Consider the following 24,384-nt stretch of genomic DNA (forward strand, 5'->3'; position numbering starts at 1 on the left):
GGAGTTCGGGTCGAGGACGTCGTGACGGGCTTGGGAGAACTCGTTGGTTTCGAAAATGTGTTAGCAGCTTCAAAGATGAACCAACGAGTTGTTTTCCTTTCTGAGGAGCGCGACGTTGCTCAGGCGGTTGAAACCGGTTTGTCTTTACCGCCAGATATTTTCGTTAACGTTAGTATGTTGGACTCACCGGCGGTGAAAATCACTTTATCAAATTTGCCACCTTTCATTAAAAGCGAACAGATCTTGTCCGTTTTAAAACAGTTTGGCACGGTGGTGTCAAAATCTCCATGATTCCTTTTCGTTTGCGTTCGGATTCCACAGTCCGCCATATTATGACCTTCCGGCGGCACTGTTACATGGTGTTAAAAAACAACGCTCAATCGCTCAATGCCTCAGCTACGTTGGTAGTTAAAAACCGAAATTACCGAATGTACATTGCAACAGAAACAATGACGTGTTTCACGTGTGGTGCCTTGGGACATTTAAAAGGTGCTTGCCCGAAGTATATATCCGGTGGCACATCTAGACAGTTAGGAACAAACGCCGATCCTCGTGGCACATCTAGAGTCGATATTAGTAATAATAATGGCGCGTCTGCAACGGGAGATCGACCTTCAGATTTGAGCGCGGAAATCGATAATTCCCCGGCTGATGACGCGGGTTTTATCACCGTGTCCTCCAAGAGGAATTATAAAAGAGGAAGCGGAAGTGAGGACACACAGGCGAGCTGTTCGAAAAAGATAGCGCCGTCGAATAAACGCAGTGTTTCTATCCTAGAAACAGAAGCTCCTGCAGCTGGTCCTCTGCTGCAGAATAGGTTCAGTGTGTTCGCTGAAAAGGGAGGAGACGTTTCCGTTCATTCCTCTCACGAACAAGGACCGAGCACAACGCCCCAAGATGTTGTGGTCACCACCCCGGTCACTGACATTAAAATCAAGAACCACCAACCTGCTCTCGTCGCGCGCCCTGCTGAGGACGAAGTGTCTGAGGTGATGGAGGAGGAGGAAGAAGTAACAGCCCCAGAAGGAGAGTGCGAAGCCTCAGATACAAAAACGGTAATCCCTGTTACGGTCTTTAAAACTCCCGCTGTGGAAACAGCTTCACCTTCAGCAGAAGACGATTTTCCCGTTGTGAGAACATCGACTTCAGTGTGTGAGGAGAAAAATAAAAACCATTCGGATTACGACTCAGATGGGGCCTCGTCGTTTGCCTCTAGTGCTGGTCGCGAGGTCTGGAACGACCCAGCAATAGCCAAGGAACTGGAGGGTGATGATGATTTATCACCCATGGAAATTCTCCAGTTTCTTCAGGACACTTTTCGAAAGAAAAACGTTAAGATTATAACCTTCCCGAACCTGTCTGGCTTTATAACCTCTTCAAGACGTCTCCTCCTCAAGGCTGAACAACTTGGTGTGACTGAGTCACAAGTATTTCACCTTAGGAAGTGTGTATTGAAAGCTCGGAAGGAGCTACAAGCACGACCCAACTTCCTTTTACCTGACAAACCCTCCCTACCGCCACCATGACCTTCTCTATTGTAACTTTAAATATAAATGGGGGACGTTCACCCCTGCGCAAAGCTCAGGTAAAGTTGCTTGTCGAGCAAAAACATTTTGATGTTGTTCTTTTGCAAGAGACAAGATGTAGCTCCTCGTGCTCGAGCGAATGGACTCGCATCATGAAAGGACAATGGTGCTTTAGTAGCTTGACCTGTCCTAGTGCTGGAGTGGCTATTTATTTAAATCCTTCTTTCTGTCCTGAAAATGTCACTTTTAAGGAGAGTATTAAAGGGCATTTAGTTTAAGTTAATTTCCTTTATAATTGTTATAAACACACTTTAATAAATGTATATTCACCGAGTACGAGCACAGAAAGACTAGTTTTCTTTACACAGTTAGAAATGTTCCTCACACACCTTGTTTTTGATGGTCTTGTTTGTCTGTGTGGGGACTTTAATTGCACATTGTATCCCACCCTTGATCGTAATGGAGAAGAGCCCCACCCACCAAGTACGGCACCCTTAAAGAGGGCTTTGTCCAAATTCTCCCTTATTGATGTATGGAGACTCCAGAACCCATCTGCACGACAATACACGTGGTGCCGATGTGCAAATGGCCGGCTATCTCTTGCAAGGATAGACAGATTTTCCATCAATAATGACTCTTGAAATGTCATCGACCATGTTGACATCACCCCAAGTGGCTTTTCGGACCATCACATGATTGTTCTTCATATACGTTCCCCGGTTCGAAATCGTGGCACTGCCCATTGGACCTTCAATGCGAGTCTTCTGCAAGATGACGCTTTTCCTGTCGCATTCCGAGCCTTTTGGGAAGTTTTATGACTACGGAAGCCTTCCTACTCCTGCCTCACACAATGGTGGGACAATGCGTAAACCCATATCAGGACCTTTTGCCGGCAATATAGCTCCTTTTGTACCAAGAATGAATCTGCGCTGCAATCTCTAATTGCTAAAGAAATTCTCTCCAGTCAAGCCTTCAAACTCCCAGTACTGAAAGGACTAGTTCTCTACTAACAACGAAGAAAGCCCTCCTCGCTCAACTCTGTACAAAACAAGCCAGAGGGGCTCTAATAAGGCTGCGAATGGAGAACTACAGCTTTATTGATACTCCTTCCAAGTTTTTTTTTTTTTTGCGTTAGAAGTGCAAAAAAAGAGAAACCAGCAAATAACTTCGCTTCGGGCACCAGGAGGCCGAGCAATACACGATCCAAAAGACATTAGGAGCTTGACCAAACAATACTTTTCTGACTTGTATTGTGCCAGAAACACTAAGGAAGACATGATTCGTTCCTTAACCACCTCTTTGCCCACCTGTCTGAATCTGCATGTCAAAAACTTGACAAGGAAGTGACTCTTGACGAACTTTCTGTTGCTTTGCAAACTTTGCCCACAGGTAAAGCTTCTGGACTTGATGGAATCCCTGCAGAGTTTTACAAAGCCTTCTGGGATTTGTTGGGACCTGAGCTGCTTGACCTCCTGGTTGATAGCCTATGGTCAGGCTTGTTACCACTTAGCTGTCGCAGGGCCACACTCGCTCTCATACCTAAGAAAGGAGACCTCCAGCAACTTAAACATTGGCGTCCCATTTCGCTCCTCTACGCGGACTACAAGATTTTCTCGAAAGTTCTTGCCAACCGCCTCAAACCTTTGATTGAGGAGATTGTACACCCCGATCAATCTTATTGCATTCCTAAAAGGGCAATACATGATAGTATTTTTATTGTCCGTGACATGATCGATATTTGTATTGCTGAACATAGAAATGTTGGTCTGGTGTTTTTAGACCAAGAAAAAGCTTTCGACACAATTGATCATTCTTATCTCTTTGCTGTTTTACGGGGGTTTGGTTTTAAGGAAAATTTTACTTGCTCTATCAAACTATTGTATGATAATATTTTTAGTGTGCTCAAAGTAAATAACATCTTAAGTCAGCCTTTCCCTGTTACCAGAGGTATCCGTCAAGGGTGCCCCCTGTCTGGCCTTCTATACTCCCTATCAATTGAACCTTTACTACATCGTTTACGCACGCGGCTACAAGGGTTTTATCTTCTGCCGTTAGAAAATCCCGTAAAAACCATTGCTTATGCAGATGATCTCTTGAAATTGTGCGCTCAGATGACGATGTTTGTGCTTTGGTTGAGTCTGTCAAGGAATTTAGCCTGGCTAGCTTGACTAAAGTTAATATGGAAAAGAGCAAAGCTTTTTATTTCGGTCCACAGAATGAGACTCCCCCTCCAACCCTGCAAGGGCAGCTTGAATGGACCAATGAAGGAATACACTACCTCGGTGTCTTTCTTGGAATTCAAGATTTTATTTCAAAAAACTGGGAATCGCTGATTACCAAAACTGAGCAGCGGTTAACAAAATGGAGGGGACTATTGAAGCACCTTTCCTACCGGGGTCATACTCTAGTCATTAATAATTTTGCGGCATCAATGCTATGGCATGTTTTTAAGGCACTGCAGGCCCCAGCTTTTATCCTAAGAAAACTTCAGTCTTTTTGTGGACTTTTTCTGAGGGGGAAAGCACTGGCTCCGGCCAGGAATACTAAGCCTACCGACAACAGAGGGTGGACAGGGGCTAATAGAGGTAACGAGCAAAGTGATGGCTTTCCGCCTCCTCTCAGCACGAAGGCTTCTATACTCCGACGTCCCATGGAAAGCCTTTGCCCATTGCTTGCTTAAGCAAGCTGGGAAACTTGGCTATGGTGACGAGCTTTTTCTTCTCAACACGAAGCACGTGGATATGACATCGGTCCCCCTTTTTTACCGAAGCATGCTGGAAGCATGGCAGGCTGTTTCTTTTCGCCGTGATACCAGTGCTTACTCCCTTCAGATGTTTTTAAAAGAACCAATATTTTAAAATCCTTTTTATTAATGGGGTCTGTAGTGACAGATCTTTTATGCAAAAGTTTATTGATGTCGGCGTTACCAGAGTTGAATACCTCAGGAACCCCCTTGTACATAGATGGAAGCCAGCTGCTGACATTGCCGTGGCCACCAGTGTGAGGTCCATCAGAGTTATTGGCAGAATTTTCTCTGTGATCCTATGGACCTTTAAGCAAACTGGGTTAAAATGGGACCCAGACATTGAAGATGCCCTCCATCTTTCCCAATGTCCTTTCCCAAATCTGTTAATTTTATTTCAAAGTTTTATGCCCTTTAACCGGATTGAGAAATCCTCAGTGTACAATCTATGTGTTCTCACCCTTTTTCCTGACAAACCTGCAGAGCCACAAGCTCATTGGCGAGCGCTGCTTCAAGCTAACCGTTCCACTACAATAAAATGGCAAGTGATGAACAGAGAACCTATTGTCAAGCGCTCGGGCGATCTGCAGTGGCGGCTGGCGCACAGCATCCTGCCTTGCAACGTCCTGTCCCACCATATATATCCTGAAAACTCGGAATTGTGCCCCTTTTGCGACACCCCGGAGACCATTTTTAACATTTTCATTGAATCTTCAAGGTTGGCCTCGCTTTTTGGAATCATGTCACGTGTGATCCGGAGGCTCGGTTTGTTTTTTTACACATTGTGTTTTTATATTTGGTTTTAATGTCTTGTATCAATGTAAAAATGAATGTCTTTTAGCAAACTTTTTGTGTTCTGAAGCAAAACTTGCCATTTATTTATCGAGGAAGCGAAAATTGCAGAACACTGATGTTTTAGCTGATGACGTCTTAACTATTTTTAAAGCATTGGTTACGTCGCTTGTTCTTTTTGAGTTTGAAACTCAAGATCCTGCTTTATTTAAAAACCGGTGGTGTGTGAAACAATCCTTATGTAGCATGGTTGGTGGTGCTCCAAGAATCAATTTATAAACTTAATATTACCTCTTTGTTACCCATTCCTTTCCTAGTTATTTATTTTGATGCTTGTACAAACATACTTCACCATGTGAAACTTGAATTTTCTCAGAACAAAGGGGAGAAGTCTCTCTCTCGCTCTCGCTTGGCATGCACGTGCAAACGCAAGGGGCTGTTGCTCAGTCTCCGGCGGTACGTGTGGAGCCTGTGTTGCTTTCTCTCTTCCTATCATCTTCTTCTCTCTCTGGGGTATTTTTTGGGGGTGTTCCTTGTGTATAAACTGTTATCAATGCTTTATCGATTACTTGAAAATTTAATTGGTTTCTTCTCTTCTTTTTTTTTCCACTCTTGTATATAATCCTTTGTTGTATTGAATTTTAATCCTTTATACTTTTTAAATAAAACTCCTCTCTCTCTCTCTCTCTCTCTCTCTCTCTCTCTCTCTCTCTCTCTCTCTCTCTCTCTCTCTCTCTCTCTCTCTCTCTTTCTCTCTCTCTCTCTCTCTCTCTCTCTCTCTCTCTCTCTCTCTCCGTCCACTCTATTTGCCGTCATCTGAGGTAATGTCAACAAAAATAATGACACATTTTATTTTTTACTTAATTCGTCCCTAATTTACTCGAGCCGATTTTTGATTTAGGTTTTATTTTTCAAATGGTAGTCCTTCAAAAATAGAGTGTCTATTTACCGTCATTTTTTATGAGGAGTGCCAGTTGGCAAAATACGCAATAGGAAAAATCTTGCCAGGCAGAGGAACAATTGTATGTGAACCAATACGTCTTGGCAATGAATCTTCGTCGGTGGATCGGTCAGAATGAAAAGCATCGTATCCAGCGCTTCGATCCTAACGGATCCCTCGTCGCCTACTGGCTTGTTTGTCTGTCTGTTTGTTTGGAAACAGGATATCTCAAAAAGTTGTGGACGGATTCGGATGAAACTTGGTGGACAGCTTGGGTATGTGACAATGACGAATTGCTTGGATTTTGGTGAAGATCCGGATTCTAGAACTCATTAATTTGTTACGGGATTCTTCAGCATTAAGAGACGTGGCCAAAAACGACATATTGTACGATATTTCAAAAAATTGTGGACGGATTCGAACGAAATTTGCTGGATGAGTTGGTTAGGCGACGAGAACAAGCCGATTGAATTTTTTATATTATATTTTCATCGTAACAAGACCTGTAATTATATGGACCCCTTGTGAATGGCTGTATAAATCACGACTTGAGCCTTAGACAGCAACTGAATTAAAATCCATCGGATGATAACACGTATGACAATGACCATTATATCATTGAGCTTTAGGTGTCTATTTAAATTACTATCAATATTCAAATTCTCTGAATAGTTTTATTACAAGGAATACTCTGCAAGTTTCTCTCCCCCTGAACCCTCCCCCTCCTTTTCACAACATGTCTCCTCCACCGTGAAATAATCACAACATGGCTTGCTTTCGCAAACACGGCGTTTCTCATTAATCTGACTCTGGCTTGGCTGCCGCGATTAGGCGGAGACCTTGAACGTGTAATTAAGAATCCGAGACGCTTTGGCTGCAACCTGCCTCCTGCAAGCCGACACAATTAGGGATCGGTGAACGTCCAATCGGTGCCTCTCACCAGGTGGCGCCTTGTATAAGAGTTCTACATTGGGGTCTATATGCGGTCCACCTGTCCGGCATCTTGCTTGGGGAAAATGCATACGGGGCTGTATATTTTTTGGGGGACATCTGAAACAAAGATCTACTTGCTCCCACTCATCTTTTTTCGTCCCCAATCTTGGGTCCGAGCGAGTAATGAGCTGTGAGACCTGCCCTGGGTTCACGGTGAGCACTGATCAGGCTTGGGAAGCATAGCTCGTATAGATCAGGACCGGGAACTGCACATGTGAAAGTGAATGAATGGCCCATCCAAGGGTGTTGCGGTGGTGACACCGTGTGGCGTCCTTCAGGACTAATAACGGTCAAACCATGCGAGCAAGCGGCCTATCTGTGGCCAGCAGGGTGTATATTGGGGCCACCCAACCCGAAACGCTTCATTGGGGAAGGGGAGGTGGGTGTGATGCAAGAGATTTTGGGGAGGAAGGGGACGGGGGGGGGGGATCAATTCTGTATATCATTAATCAGTCTTGGATTAGCGCATCTCTTTCAATTGTATTATCATGAGAAATTATTTTTATTGTACCTGTAAAGGTATGACTCGCTGGTAGATTGCTCGATATATTTGGGTTCAACAGATTATAAAGAAAAGAAAGTTGGCTAAAAACTACCGTCCTGATGATGCACTGGCAGGGAAATGCATTGATTGCATCACTGAGTAAGTACCATGACCTTCTGAAGAAAACTCTTAAGCCGACTGTCTCGCTTGCTTTCACTCACTGACATGAACGATCCAGTCACATGTTTGTTAAACTTAAAGCAAGATCGTCCTTATGGTCGACTGCCTCGTCTAATTTGTTTTCCTACTATTGAGCAGATGGTACATACATCAATTACGTGCATATGCCAAGCACAATGGCATATTTAAAGGTGAATTACAAGGACATATTGGTAAACAAGGGACAAATGAACATGGTATATGGAATGTGAACCTGGAATCCCATGAGCATAATGAGATGGGAACGCCAAACATGTGAACCCTAATCAATGATTCTTCCTGCAGGTCTGTGGTTGGGGCTCATCTTTCAACGACAGAATGAATCCTGTTGTATTTTGATTTGAGTATCCTACTGCTTTGAGTGACCACAAAGTACAGACAGTTAGTGTGTCTTGAAGCAAGCAGTGCAGGGTGTAAAGAACACTTGGATAAAGCAGTAAGGAAGGAATACACCCAGATACTGGAACTCTGTAGCAGTAAAGGGGTGAAGACCACATGGAGTAAACTTGTGAAGGAGGAACAACTCCAGTTATAAAGCATCTGTAAATGAAGAACACAGTTCCCTCTATGGCCTTTGGAAATGGCATCCTCGCTCTTCCATGAGCCTCGATTTTGTGCACAAAACACATCGAGTGGCTGCAAGTGCAAGCAGCCCAAACCTCGACATAAAAAATTCCGATAATCTCAAAAAAGGAGTTTATATTAATGGCGTGGCAGAGAAGGTCGGAGTAAATGCATGCATCACACAACATGCAACTCCCAGCAGGTGCACGATGTGTGTCTCTTTGCCTGCGCAGTGCACTCTGCAGTACTTTCAAACCGAATAATGATTTTCATTCCAAAAGTACACCACACTGTAGCAGCTTTCACTAAAAACATTTCTTGTTTTTCAATTTTCTTTCAACTAATTGATGGCACTGCCAATACAAGCCGCTCCAGCCCTCAGGACAACGTATCGGACTTGCACGGAGCATTTCAAATCGCTGTTTGATTTTTATAAAACTTTCATAAGATCGATTTGGTTGTAATCAGAGTAAAGTTTGGGCAAGATGTCCCCGTTGGGAAAGGTGGGGAAAGATGTGCCCACCTGTATTTATACATCCTCCTCAGTCCTGTGGTTTTGTATGCTGAACATTTCTTCATTTTTACTTTTGCCACCTTAAGTGGACGGAGATTATGTTTTCACCCCTGTTTGTCTGTTTGTCACTTGGCAAAAAAATTTTTTGCCAAGTATATTGATCTGTTCCGTGAGTTTGTGCATCCGCTCACCTACAGTCTAAACCGCTCAGCCGATTATTGTGAAACTATTAGAGATTTGTAGGTACCGTCCCTGTGACGGTCGATGTGAGGTGAACATAGACCAGATTTCTAAAATTGTCAATTTTCATCTGATTGATTTCAAATTTGAACAAGATTTTCATATCAGCTCAATTAATTCAACCACCAATTATTTTGAGGTCAACATGGGCCAAATTGTCAACATAGGCCAAAGGTCAACAGCTTCGATGCAATTTCTAAAATCCTCAATATTCATCCGATTGACTTGAAATTTGAAGAGGATTTGCTTGTCAGGTCACTGAATTCAATCACCAATTATTTTTGTGCTTACCATTTGAAAATCCTCAATTTTTTTTCTCCAATTGAATTTAAATTTGAGCAGGATTTGCATTTCAGGTCACTGAATTCAACGACCAATTATTTTTGAGGTCAAAAGGTCAACATAAGTCTAATTTCTAAAATTGAGAGATAGAGCCAAAAACGATATACTGTATATGTATATGTCATGATATCTTAAAAAGTTGTGGAAGAGTTAAGACAAAACTAGGTGGATGAGTTGGATAGGTTACAAGAACAAGTGGATTCGATTTTGGTTCAGATCCAGCCCATCAGTGGGATACAAAACGTGAACTGTTCAACCTGGCGGAGGTATGCACTCTACCGAGTGCCATTTTACTTTGTTCTGTTTTGCCAAATGTCGCTTCATGAATGATTTTTAATTTGTCTCTGTGTTTGTCTGTCTGTCTGTTAGCAGGATATCTCAAAATAAATTGTGGACGGATTAGGACAAAATTTGATGGATAGGGTGGGTGTGACAAGGACGAAATGGTTAGATTTTGGTGAATATCCGGATCCGACAATTTTTTAAGTGATTCTTCACCATTGAGAGATGGGACAAAAACGATATATAGCACGATATCTTAACAAGTTGTGGACGGATTCGGATGAAACTTTGTGGATGAGTTTGGTAGGTGACAATACCAAGCCGATTCGATTTTGGATGAGTCCGGATGCAGATTCGGCCAATCAGTGGGATACAAAACGTATCCTACTGACTGGTATATCTACTGAGTGCCATTCCAGTTAATTCCTTGCTCTACTGAGTGCCGTTCTCGTTAATTGCCAGCTTCTTTACAGGCAGCCAGAGAGCCCTCTGGAACAGACTTCCAGGATACTGAACATGTAACCAGAACCGAGGATGTTACACAGGGAGGAGAGGAGAGGGCACACTGTACCACTTTGCTTGATCTCGTCAGCAGTTAGAACAAGAGGTCCAAATACACGACGGCTTCACAAACACCTTAATTTACATGCAGGTGATGTCGGTTCATATTCCCTCTATAATTTATACGCAGCTTGTCTCGTGCACATGGACAAACTATATAACCTTACAATCTCTTCCCCATTTTCTTTCTTCCTGGGTTCGTCCTAAATTGGCTGACAGGCAGGTAAATGATATGCAAATTTGGCCACACTTCCCTTCCCCGGAGGGTGTTCGCTCGGGAATGGCCTTGTCGAGGATACATCAGACACGTCCAGAATGGGCGCACCTCGCGTCCTGCGCCTCCATCTCGTCTTGCTACACAGCCAGCACAATGTGCCATCTCCAATCACGTCTCATTCCTACATTCCTGCAGAATACCCGTCCATTTGCATTGCTTTGATTTCCAACTACAGATCTATCATACCGATTCACTTTCTTCTTTGTGTTTTTTTTTGTTTTTTAATCTTTATCGTTTGGTCCGGGCGTCTCCTAGTTCATTCAGCTTTGCACTTGATTGGTTAATCAATCCTTTTTTGTTGCAATAAATAGCAAATTAATTTGTCTTTCCTTTTGTGACTTCAATTATCTCATATATATATATATATATATATATATATATATATATATATATATATATATATATATATATATATATATATATATATATATGTATGTAATTTCGAGAACTTTGTAACAGCCCACCATGGCTTTGAGCTGGATTGATTTGTATTAAAATACAATGCAGATTTTTAGGGGCAAATTTTTCTCCAGTGGCGTGAGGAAGGTGTCACAAACACACCGCCGTACTTGTCGTCCAGTGTGTTATCCTAAATTGCCAAATTCCTCTGTTTCTAATCATTTCTACCTGTTATATGCAGTATACTTACTCATATCTCGTTTTCAGTGAAAATGAAGAACGTGAAGATGACTAAAAACAAGCAACACAAAAAACCAGCTTCGACAGATAAGATGTGGATGAAGACATTAATGAGTCTTCCATCACCGGAGGACATTTTTACTCGTACAAGTGTGCTGATCCAAAGGGTTCAGCACGATAAAAGTTGGAAATTTGTGGGGAAATGGCTTTATCAAATAAACGTTTAATTCCCTCTGATGTAATGATGACAATGGGTTGTTTCACGTCCAGTTTCCAACGTTGACTTGACTTTCTTTGTCATTATTTTCCATCTATAAACCATGACTGTTTCAGCTGCTTTGCTGGAATTTCAGTAACTGTGTATTCAGCAGTATTAAAGCACTTTCTGAAAATGCCTCTGCTCCCTCTATATTCCTGATTTAATGCCACACCAAAGTCCTGAAAGCCCCCAGTTCTTGTATGTATGGTTAATATATGCACACCAGGCTGGAATATATATGTCTTTGCCATCCCTTCCTTAATTGTATTTTCCATGAGTGGTCGCCTCGGTTTCCCCTGGCGTTCTTTTGTCTCGCACTGGTCCGCATTTCAATTGTCAGGGCTTTGGGAAACCGTTTATTTCGACTGTACCTTGTAATTGGATTTGTCTAGCCGAGTGTGGCCCGAGGAAAGCTCCGCGTTTTTACTCCGCGTTTTTACTCCGCATAGGGATGAGGCATCCTTGGACCCTAAGGAATCAATTACGTAAAACTGATGTTGCAGATTCTTTTTATTTTTATTTTCACGCGAAGCATAAAAATACGCAAATCTGCAAAAAAAAAATAAAAAATGAGACCATGTGAGCGGGAACAGGGTAGGTGGTGGGGTGGGGTTAGGGGGGAGGAGGGTGTTGGCGTGACTATTCAATCGTTGTCGTCTATCAAGTGCATATTCTACCATTGTCAGCTTGCTAAATCTCCTTCAGTGTGTACAGTATACAGTGGCCTTCAAAAGTATTCACCCCCTTCATTAATGCCACATTTAGAATAATTATGAAGTAAAAACAATTTTATCAAATCAACTTTTTAATTCATAACTGGAGATCAAACTAAACACCGTTCCAGTTGAAAAGGAGGTTACATGTCAGGAATACCTGCAAAAAACATGTACAAATCAAAATTCACTGGTTACAAAAGTATTCAACCCCTTAGAACAGTTCTTAGTGGAAGCACCTTTTGCAGCAATGACTGTGATTAATCTTTTTGGGTAGATCTCTACCAGCTTTGCACAGTGGGATGGTGAAATATTTACCCGTTCTTTACATGAAAATTCCTCTCGTTCTGCCAAGTTTGATGGAGATCGTTGATGGACTGCAATCTTCAAGTCCTCACCATATATGTTTAATTGGGTTCAAGTCAGGACTTTGACTTGGCCACTCAAATAAAAAAATGACCGTTTTTACAGCCATTTTTCCCTGCTGTGCAGGGGTTGGGCTTTTCCTTGAGGCAATGTTTTATGGCCGGATGCCCTTCCTGACACCAACCCTGGTCACCTCTTACGACACACAGGGATATGGTACACCTATTCTTACCGGGGCATACACCGGGACCAGTACACTGGTACTCATTTCACCGACCTCCGAAGGATGACAGGCTGAGTCAACCCCCTGGTGTTAATTCAGCAGCCAATGGGGCTTGAACTCAGGACCCTGGGATCCCAAGCCACCACCCTAACCACTAAGCCAACACCAGGCTTGACTTGGCCACTCAAGAACATAGATTTTTTTCTTATTCAACCACTCCAGTGTGGCTTTAGGTTTGTGCTTCGGATTATTGTCCTGCTGAAATGTGAATCTCCTTCCCAGTTTCAGATTCATGGTTGACTCAAACAGGTTTTCATCAAAATTCTCCTGAACTTTGCACCTTCATTGTCCATTCTATCTTAACAAACTTGCCAGTCCCTGCTGATGAAAAGCAGCCACATATCCTGATGCTGCCACCACGATGCTTAACAGTAGGGATGATGTTGACTGGGTGATGTACAGTGTTAAGCTTTCACCAGATGTTACACTTTAAATTTAGACCAAAAAATTCAATTTTTGTCTCATCTGACCACAAAAGTTTTCTCCACATTCCTGCAGTATCATTAGGATGCGTTTTTGTCAACTCCATATGAGCTTTTATTTGCATCTTTCAGTAATGGCTTCTTTCTTGCCACTTCTCCATATGGACCAGTTTTGTGAAGGGAACAGGATATTTTTGATTGATGATCACTGACCCCCATCTCAGACATAGAGCCTTCCATCCATCCATTGGGACCATACTCTATTTAGAGCGTTGGTGCTGCCTGAGCAGTCTCCTTGGCTATTGGGCACAATACTGGATGGGTCGCCACTCCGACACAATATACCAGCATGCTGGCACTCATTTTGCCGACCTCAGAAGGATGACAGGCAGAGGCAACCCCACCTGGTATTACATCAACAGCCGAGTGGGATTTGAACTCAGGATCCGAGTATCCCCAGTCCACCACCCTAACCATTAAGCCAACACCAGGCATATAGAGCCTTGCAGATGTTTAAAAGTCATTGTTGGATTTACAGTGACATCCCAAACCAGTTTTCTGCTTGCCAGCTGCTGTGTTTAGATGGGCAACCTGATCTGGGTAGAGGCTGGGTGTTATAATACGTCTTGTACTTCTTAATGATGGATTTCACCATACTCAAGGAGATAATGATTGACTTTGAAATCTTCTTATAACCCTTTCCTGAACAGTGTTTCTCCATCACTTTAGGTCTGACTTCTTTGGAAAGCTCTTTGGTCTTCATGTTTGCCTTGTTGGTTCACCAAGTGAGTTGCACCTTAAAACTTTTTTGGTTAAACCACTGATTACATACAAGTGAAACCTATACTACTAAATTTTCTTTGTAACCTGTCAAAAAAAAATTTGCTGCTGAAGTGATTTAGGGTTAATTAGGCAAAAGGTTTGAATAGTTATGTAACTGAGAATCATCTGATTTTTCTCTGTTAATCAAAATTATTCACATAATATATGCATTTTTTTTTTTTTATTAGCTTTATCACTTTGGAGTTTTTTGGAGAGACTCTGTAAATGAATTTTGATCTGAAATAAACTCAGGTGGTATCATAATGTGGAAACTTTGGAGCAGGGTGGGCGAGAATACTTTTTCAGGAAACTGGATACCATTTTTTTTTAATGCAAAAGGATGTTGGGATGTTACTCCAAAAAGTATGTAAACAAGGCAGGGATGGTCACAAGAAATGATCATGTGAAACCATCCCCACATCTTTCTTTGAATTATGGTTGTTCCAAGAAAAGACACTGTGTGCATGTGCGTGCGTGCATGCGTGCGTGTTACTCAACTTGGGACAACCATTATTCCACCAAAAATGTTGGGATAGCTTCACATGATCATTTATTGTGACCATCCCTACCTTGTTTACATACTTTTTGAAGGAACATCTCCACATCCTTTTGCATTTAAAAAAAGTTTTTATTACTTGTTTCTTTACTTAAAAAAAAAAAGTGTTGATATGCTGGGGAATTTAATCTTTATTGCACAGAATGTTTTTTTTTTAATTCTTAGGATTTGTGTTGCATTGACATGAGCAGCCCCCCCCCCCCCCATTCCCCTCTCAGGTGGAACGATATGGATACAGAGGGTGAATTTGAAGTGGAGTACAATCTTTGCTGAAGCTAATTAAGTGAATAAATTGATGTAACAGTAATTTCTAGTTCTAAAGCATTTTGCCAAGAGTATGTTAAAAGAACGCCTTTTTTTCCACTCTTTTACTACTGATTTACAAATGTTGCAAAAAAAAACTTTATAGACGTGTTCACATTGTATTGGAATTGTAAATACGCTATATACGATCTAACACTCTAAATAGTGCGTACTTCATAGAAATATGTAGGTGTTCTTGCTATCGATTGGCCCTGTGCCTGCCCTGCATGAACAGGGCAGCAGCACGGAGACAACTGATCAACCTCCTGGGAGCGAACCAGAAATTCCTCACATCCAGGATATTGTGGTAGGGAGGTGGGGGGGGGGAGAGGAGGAGCGGGTGGAAAGAATGGGCCTTTTAATGGGGACCAATCGGCACTATAATTGTGACTGTGCTTCCCTAATTAATCCGGGCAGCAGGGAAGAGTGGGGAACATTTGGCCCCCGACTTTTGTTGGGGGGCACAACCATCACGAAGAGGCATCCCTGATAGTTCATGCATGTGTATTATTAGTACGGACTTGCTAGACAGACATACTTTCATTCTTTGCAGTACACACTTTCATAGTATGTACTTTATAGACACACAAACCTGATAATATTCAACCATTAACTACACCCATATAGGTCTGATTGGACCTTGGGCAAATGTGTCAAGCGGTCCCACCCCCATCAGGCTGATTGACAGTCGTAGTCCCACCCACCCCTCTGTTGTTGTTGTTGTTCTTCTTCTTCTTCTTCTTCTTCTTCTTGCGTATGGCAGCTTGGCTGCCGGGTAGCTATCATTTTGTTGGGGCGCGACTATGCCGCTGATGCTGTACACTGGTACTCATTTGGCTGCCCTTGAAAGGATGACAGGCTGAGTCAACCCAACCTGGTGTTAATTCAGTGGCCAACGGGACTCAAACTCAGGACCCTTAGATTCCAAGCCAGCCACCCTAACCACTAAGCCAGCCACCCTAACCACTAAGCCAACATCAGGATTCCCCCACCCCCTCTGTTGCCTTCCTATTTCAGAGAGTATCTGTAAATATTTAATCATTGAATGAACCGTCCAATCAAATGAGAGCAAAGTATGCTGCACCAAGTAAAACACTGTTGGACGGTACCAAAGTTATTGCCATTGCGAGAGGCAGCTCAGAAATACGCCTTCTGAAGATGATTATTATGATGATGATGATGATGATGATGATGATGAACGAGATGATTTGCCTGTTTTGATCAATCTTGGTTTTTTTGCTTTTACCAAGGTCTGGAGGACTGAACCGATTGGGTCTTAGTTTGCCCAGTTTGTAATGGAGGAATGGAAGAAGCTCCAATATGGTTTAATTCTTGGAAGAAAAACACTATGGTTCACATGGTGGTGTGTGCATGGAGATGAAGAACAACGAGGATGATGTGCTGCAAATAGAGGAACCGAATCACCTCCAATGTCGACATGAAGAAGTTGACACACTCATTGCCTTTCACGCAAACATTTCCACTGGTAACATTCCAGTAAGGTCCACTGATATGGACATCTTCATCATTCTGCTTGGGCTTTCTGGAAGGTCGGAAGGTATCAACATCATCATGGACTATGGATCTGGCAACCACCGAAGGTACCGAAGGTCACTAAACTAGCTGACATTCTTGAGAAGAAACAGACTGGTATCAGTGAAGCACTAATCGGCCTTCATGCCTCGACTGGTTGTGATTTCACATCGTGTTTCTACAGAAAGGGCAAAGTGAAGCCCTTCAAGCAAATGGAGTCAGATGCAGCTCATGTGATGGCATTGCGATCTCTAACAGCTGAGGAGGTAGATGTCCAAGCTGTTACATCCTTTGTCTGCGTGCTGTATGGCTTCAAAACTTCTGACATTAATGAAGCCAGATACAAGGCGTTCATGCAAATGGGTGGTGATGATGAAAAGGAGCCCATTGCCAGAATAAAGAAGATAAACTCTGCCTCTCTTCCCCCGTGCACCAAGACACTTGGTAATCATATGAAAATGGTGCGCTATGTGGCAAGAATCTGGAAGAGAGCTGATCAGACAGATCCAACTGGTGGGGCGAGTCCAACAGACTATGGATGGAAGTTGTCTCAAAACTGCTTTGAACCAGACTGGTATCCAGGAAGTTCAGTTCCAGAGTCCCTCACAGGCCCACATGAGGATGATGGGATGGCATGGAAGATAATTCAGTGGATGAGGAAGCGTCAGATAATGCTTGGAGTGAGGACAGTTATGAGAGTCACGAAAGTGAGAGAGAAGACTTGTTATGCCAAGAGGACATCAAGTTAATTATGTGAACTGCACATTTGCAAGTTTTCCATATATCGTTGCTCGGTAATGGCATCGCTTAAAGAGCAGGTGGGCTACACATTTACATGGTAAACTATACATTTCCCAGTAATAATACAGGTGTTAGGATAATGATTGACCATAAAGATATCGGTAAAGACACCTTATTTGTGATATTATCACACACAGTTTTTCAGATAGTGAGGTTTCGGTAATGGAGTCACTAACTTAGTGGATGAACCATGCATTTACGTGGTAAACTATACATTTTCTAGCAATATGCAAAGCATCAAGGTAATGATTGACCATGAAAACATAGGTATGGACACCTTATTCGTGATATTATCATGCATAGTTTGCTCGATATTGAGGATATTTGGTTTTTCGGTAATGGCGTCACTAATGGAGTGATTTCGGGGGGAAAGCCATGGGTCAGATCTGGCAGCAATGCATTTTTGTGATGTCGGTGGATGACCCCATCAGCCCATGAGGTCAAACGTTCCAGTGCTTTTCACTTGAATAAACCTTCTGGGTTCCTGGACTAATGTCATTCAATTGCCCTGGGCAACACCAGGTACGTCAGCGAATACATATTGTTGCAGTTTTTGGAACCGCATGCATCCAACAGATAGTGGTCCCAAGACAGTTATTCCATTAATATACGCGTAGATAGTCCCTTCCCTTTTGTCTAGCAGGACATCAGGGGTGTTCGTTGCAGGATCTCATAACTTGGTTTGCTTACATCATTTCTTATTCATTTCATTTCTAACTTCATTCCTACTCTTCTTTTCGGATTATTCCTGAAGTAAATCTGAGCCACGTGCGCCTTCACTGAGGTGGGCCCATCGCGTCAGGTTCTATTGGGTAGTCGACTACCCATGTCCACCTACCGGCTTGTCTGTCTGTCTGTCTGTCTGTCTGTCCCGAGCATAGCTCCGTGGGTTTTGATCCGATCCTGATAAAATTTTGGTGGGAGGTTTATATCATGATCTAGTTGTGTTTTCCTGAGAATGGGCTTGGTGCACACAATATGGGTGGAGACACGCCCAAAAAACATGTGTTTTTAGGGGGTAGCCGATTGCAATTTGCATCTTCTCCTAGGGGGTTTGTCGAATCTGACAGTGGTTTCGGTATTTGGTTAGCCCAATGGCACCTGCATAGCCCCACGGAGCTCGATTTTTCATTTTCATTTTCATCCCAAGGTCAAGGTCACAAGGTCACGAACTTAGAAAATTGCGAATTTTGACATAAAAATCATACGACCGACCAAACTTTGAGAGCTAGGATGACAATATTTTTTATGCATAATCTTGAGGTCATTCCCCATCTAAAGTCTTAAACCATTTTTCTCTATCTCGAACACCTTGCCCGTGGCGCCCCCTTCAAGTTTGTTTTTACGCTGATTTCATCAAAGTATGGATAATCCGATGAGTGCGAAATGCCATATAGCCTATATCACGTTATATTTTTCTGGAATGTTCCAGAGGACGTTTTGCACCAAAGGTCATAATCCTTGACCTTTGACCTTTAAAGTTCACAAAGGTCAAATTTTCAAAGTTGTGGGAATCGAACCGGGTTTTCGACCTTCGACGAACTAACTCCAATAAGCTATCGCACGTATCCTGTTTCCTTATTTTAATGTCCACAACATTGTTTTGTGACCTTTAAAGGTTATGCAAAGGTCAAATTTTGAAAGTTGTTGAACGAAACCGGGTTTTCGACATTTTGCAGCTAATAAACCTGTCACTCGTACTTTTGCAGCTAATAAACTAGGCTACTAGTGTGCCAAATTTGGTGCTTTCCTCACAAAATGCACAATTGTTATGCTATATTTAGCTAAGTTTCCCCACTATTTATGGAATTTTTAAAATGATTTTCCTCATTGAGAGATGAGGCCAAAAATGATAGAAAGCACGATATCTCAAAAAGTTGTGGACGGATTCAGACGAAACTTAGTGGACATGTTGGGTGTGTTACAAGAAAGAATTTAAATTTTGGTGTAGATTCGGATACGGATCTGATAATTTTTAATTGATTCTTCACCATTGAAAGATAGGGCTAAAAATGATACCGAGCACGATATCTCAAAAAGTTTTGGACGGATTCAAACGAAACGTGGTGGACAAGTTGGGTGTGTTGCAAAGACGAATTGGTTCGATTTTGGTGAAGATCCGATTCCGGATCTGGATACGAGAATTATTTAATTTTTAAAGTGATTCTTCACCAATGAGAGAGGGCCACAAATGATATAGTAATGTATAGCATGAAATTTCAAAAATGTATTGAGCCTGATACATTCACGTGGATCAGGCATTACATGGCGGATGGAGTACTGCTCTCCCTCTGGTTAAGTGCTCTACCAAGTCCCCTTCCAGTTCAAAAATGCATTGGACCTGATATGTTTTTGTGGATCAGGCATTGCGTGGTGGAGGTACATATGTGCTCAACCGAGTTCCTTTCTAGTTTTAACTAAGTTAAATTAGCCAGAAATGGCAGTGATTTCAGTGAAGTGAACTGCAAATTGAACGTGTGAGCTCATCTCCTATGATGATTTTGTGTGTATCAAATGGTGGTTACAGTATGAGTATGAAATTGAGTTTAATTGAATAAACACCTTTGGCTGGACAGGTGCATTAATTTGATTTGATGTTTCAAACTCTACAGGCATCAGTGCTGCCAAAGCAGTTTCTTGCAAGGGTTATACTGGGTGGTTTGTGATTGCCTTCTCAGCGTTGATTATCCATTCTCTATCCTTTTAAATGCTGAGCGTCAATCAAAGAAGCAACGTGCCATTTTAAAGTCTTTAGTATGACTTGAACGGGGTTTGAACCAACGACATCCCAGACTCTGAGTGGAAGAATTACACGGCGGCTATATATACCTGAACTGGGGTTTGGTTCCGTCTGCATGCCAAGGTAGGAACAAAATTAAAGAAACGATATATATATATATATATATATATATATATATATATATATATATATATATATATATATATATATATATATATATATATATATATGTATTGTTGCGAATTCGCGAACGGCCACGTCACTCGAATCGCGGCACGTCGCCCACCGGATGGACAATTTTGTCATGACCCTCTCGGAACAACGCCGGGAGCTAGTCACGGGTGGGAGTTTAACCCCACCACGACCGTGCCAATGGCCCACCCGCGCAGGATAGGGTTGCTCGCCAAATTCGATCTACCTAAGTACCTGCGCGGATGGTCGACCAGGCGATCAGACCACGCCACAGGCCGACTCCGGACACGGACCGCTTAAGCGGTCCGTTCCGTGCTACAGTGACAATTGAGCGGTGATATCATCGGCCTTGATGGTTCCGATTAATTACTGGGATGTTGCACCCACTACGAACCCATTTCCGTGATGCAAGATGGAGGGTCAATAGAGAAAAGACAAAGTGAAACGGGCACAGTTCAACAAGCAAGCATTTTATTCACACGCACACACAGACAAGCATGTAAGGCACGTATTTATAGCCATACACAATCAAAATGCACATAAAGCAATTAAAACAAAAGAAACGATGCAGAGCTACAACCGAATATGCGTACACACGGCAACACTTCAACAGTTCTACTTTATGAGACACGGCGCCAGAAGATCCATACAAAAACCCCAAAGAAAAGAAAGAAAGAAGTCGCGACTTCCCTTTGGCTGGTGAGTCCCTCTCCCGTGACCGTCAGCGTGGTCGCGCCCGGCCCCGACCTCTCTCGCGGCCGGCGAACCCTCTCTGGCACTCCCCGTCCGGACGCACAGGTCCACCTCGCAACGGGCGCCGCCGCGTCTCCCGTCCGTGCCTTCATGACAGGGCCGCTCGCCAAGGCGCGGGCACAGGACCTCTTCCTGAAGACCAACTCTCCACAAAAACCAACCGAACCACCAGCCAAGACGAAGAGGAGAAAAAGCACTCTTTGCGCCCGCCCGTGTCCGTCTTTTATCGCCCGGGGCTCCGCCCTTCGCCCCGCCCCGTTCTCGGCTCCACCTTCCTTCGAGAGGGTTCCTGAAAAAGGGCGTTCCCTCACGCTTTCCCTCCATCCCGCTCCGTCCGGGGGCCGAGGGAGTCAGTTTTTGGCTCGGAGCCAGAGAATTATTCCCCCAAAAAGAGGCCCCACCTTTACATGACCTCTGACCTTTGACCTGCATCGCTCTTCCTCCACTCCAAAGCACGGGGAAGTCAGATGGGAAAAACAGGCGGGAAAAGCCCACTGAGCATCCTTGTAGGTTTTTGTTTGTTCCTCCGCGGAGATCGTAACCGCACGGAGCCTGTTGAATGGCGAGTGGTGAAGATGTGGTAGCGTAGATGGTGGAGGTGGCGTGGTTGCAGTGTGGTTGGCGCTGTGATGGGGATGGTGTGGTTGTGTGTTTGAAATAAAAGATAGAAAAAGAAAAACGCCTAACTTAAAGGATCGCAGCCCGAATGGATCACATAAATTCCCTCTATACAACGGGTTTGGGCTAACTACACATGTACTTAGAGATATCTCACCTACGGGCCCTTTATGGTGTAATGCGAATTTCCACAGCCGTAACAGTATATATATATATATATATATATATATATATATATATATATATATATATATATATATATATATATATATATATATATATATATATATATTTATATATTGTTACGGCTGTGGAAATTCGCATTACACCATAAAGGGCCCTCAGGTAAGATATCTCCATAGGTACATGTGTAGTTAGCCCAAACCCGTTATATAGAGGGAATTTATGTGATCCATTCGGGCTGCGATCCTCCAGTTAGTCGTTTTTCTTTCCCTATCTTTGATTTCAAACGAACAAAAACTGCCAAGGATGCTGGTGGGCTTTTTCCCCGCCATTGTTCCCCGCACTTGGTGTGAGGGAAGGGGGAAGGGCAGCTCGCCGCTGATTGGTGGATGAACAGCGTAAGGCAGTTGGGGTGAGGGAACGCCCCTTTTCGAGAACCTCAAAGGAGGGTGGAGGCGAAAACGGGCGGAGCGAAGGGCGGAGCCCTGCGCTATAAAAGTCGGACACGGGCAGGGCGTGCTCTCTCCCTCTTCCTGCGCTCTTTCCCTCTTCCTGTGCCCTCCCTCTTCCTCTCGCTCTCTCCCTGACTCGTGAAACTCGTCTGAAGTCGTTGTTGGGTCATCGCCGAGCTGTGTCGTCGTGGTCGAGTGTCTCTGCGTCGGTGTGGAGCTCGCGGAGCTCGAGGAGCTCGTTGAAGTCGAGCTGTGTCGTCGTCGAGTCGGCAGTGGAGGACGGCGGAGGAGACGGAGCTCGGAGTGGAGGTCTTGGGAGGAGGACTCTACGGCCGCACCAAGGGAAGTCCTTTCTTTTCTTTGGGTTTGTGTAAATGACTGTGGGTGGCGCCTGTCCGACAAGTAGAATTGTTTAAGTGTTGCCGTGTGTACGCGTATTCGGTTTTAACCCTTCTTTCGCTTTATATGTGCATTTTGATTATTGTGACTGTAAATACGTGCCTTCCGTGCTGGTCTGTGTGAATTAAACGTGCTTGTGTGAACTTGTTCCCCGTTTCGCTGCGTCCTTTCCTTTGTTTGACTCTCCATCCTGCTTCACGTAAGGGGTTCGTAGTGGGTGCAACATCCCGGTAATTAATCGGAACCGTCAAGGCCGACGATAACACCACTCGGTTATCACTGTAGCACGGAACGGACCGCTTAAGCGGTTCGTGTCCGGAGTCGGCCTGTGGCGTGGTACGATCGCCCGGTCGACCATTCGCGCAGGTACTTAGGTAGATCGAATTTGGCGAGCAACCCTATCCTGTGCGGGTGGGCAATTGGCACGATCGTGGTGAGGTTAAACCCTCACCCGTGACTATCTCCCGGCGTTGTTCCGAGAGGTTCACGACTGAATTGTCTGTCTGGTGGGCGACGTGCCGCGATTCGAGTTACGTGGCCGTTCGCACGCCGGCGGGCGTGAATTCGCAACAATATATATATATATATATTATTTTGTTAATGCAGAGTGGGCATTACCTTGGCTAAGTTGTACACGGAATCGGAGGGTGAGTATCCAGCTTCTTTGATGTCAACCTTTTCACACTGATTTTGAATTTGTTTTGAGAGAATAATATTAGCAGACAGAAATATATCAAGATAATTTAACAGGAACATTTTCGTTCTTGTATGATGCCAGCCTACTTTTACGGCCCAAGGTGGAGTAACTGACAGAGACAACAGAGGTTGCAGGTCTGCGAGAACAACTGGGTCAGGAGGATTGCGGGAGTGAAGTGGGTGGATAGAAGGAGGATAGATGAACTGAGGAAGTTGATTGGTGTACAGATAAGCTTGACAGGGAGATTGATAAAAGCCGGCTGAAATTGGCTGGACATGTGGTGCAGACGGAGGAAGAAAGAATGGCAAAGATAGTGGACAGGTTTAGGAGCAAGGTCGGACAAAAAGATGTAAATCGTGGTTGAGATGGGAAGATTGTGTGAGAAGTGATATCAAAAACACACCTGCTCCCCCTCTTCCTACTATTAATGTAATGGTCCCAATTATTCCCACCTTCTTATGGGATTGGCTGGGGAAAGATTTTGGCCCACATCTTCCATGAACTGACTGGCCAGGCCAAATATTCAACCAGATGTGATTTGGCCAGGAATTTGTAATATTTTTCAGGGTGCCGTCCATGATTAGCCGATTCTTCTTCAAAGATACACAATGAAATTAGATTCCGGAGGAGGGCATTCGCCCCATCATGCCTGCGCCACGTCAACACCAGACCAATTTATATAAAAAAAGGAAAATGCAAAAAAAATTGGTGGTGTTTGTCGGGTTTTTTCTTTCTTTCTGGTGGGGGGGGGGGGCTTGAGCAAAAGCAGTTCTTGGGTGAGAAACACATATCAATCACACATTACTCCTTGATGAGACCCCCACAAGCAAAACTCTGCACAGTTGCACACAATCAGCCATCAATGCTCAAGCTACATTAAAGTTCTGTCAACATGCCGAAATCAATCTATCTCCATAACTTTCAGGTACCAATCTAATTCCAATTTGAACTTATCTACCGTTTCTGCTATCACTACCTTACCAGGGAGACCATTCCTTGTATTAACTACTCTCTGAATAAAAGTCCCCTGCTTTACTACCGTCTTAACTCTCCTCTTCTTTACTCGCAGGCTCTGCCCATAGTCCTATCACTGTCTTTTCTGTTGAATAATTATTCTGCATATATATATTGTTAATACCTTTCATTATCTTAAACATATCTATCATATCTCCTAGT

The 24,384-nt window shown here is 43.4% G+C and overlaps 1 long non-coding RNA gene across 3 annotated transcripts in view; it reads left to right on the forward strand.

Annotated features, from left to right (window-relative positions):
• LOC147014339 (uncharacterized) overlaps nt 1–11,489 on the forward strand; it is a 77,142-nt gene extending 65,653 nt beyond the window's left edge. For 2 of the 3 annotated variants that reach the window (XR_015050736.1, XR_015050738.1), the window contains exons 3-4: nt 10,113–10,291; nt 10,420–10,841. This is a non-coding gene — a long non-coding RNA (uncharacterized LOC147014339). Of the gene's footprint in view, nt 1–10,112; nt 10,292–10,419; nt 10,842–11,143 lie in introns of those variants that run through there. The other variant, XR_015050737.1, reaches the window with a different exon arrangement.
• Nucleotides 11,490–24,384: the final 12,895 nt, after the last annotated feature.

The sequence above is a fragment of the Eptatretus burgeri genome, chromosome 13 (genome assembly GCF_056783735.1).
Source record: "Eptatretus burgeri isolate ZD-2024b chromosome 13, Ebu_testis_v1, whole genome shotgun sequence".
Taxonomy (NCBI): domain Eukaryota; kingdom Metazoa; phylum Chordata; class Myxini; order Myxiniformes; family Myxinidae; genus Eptatretus; species Eptatretus burgeri.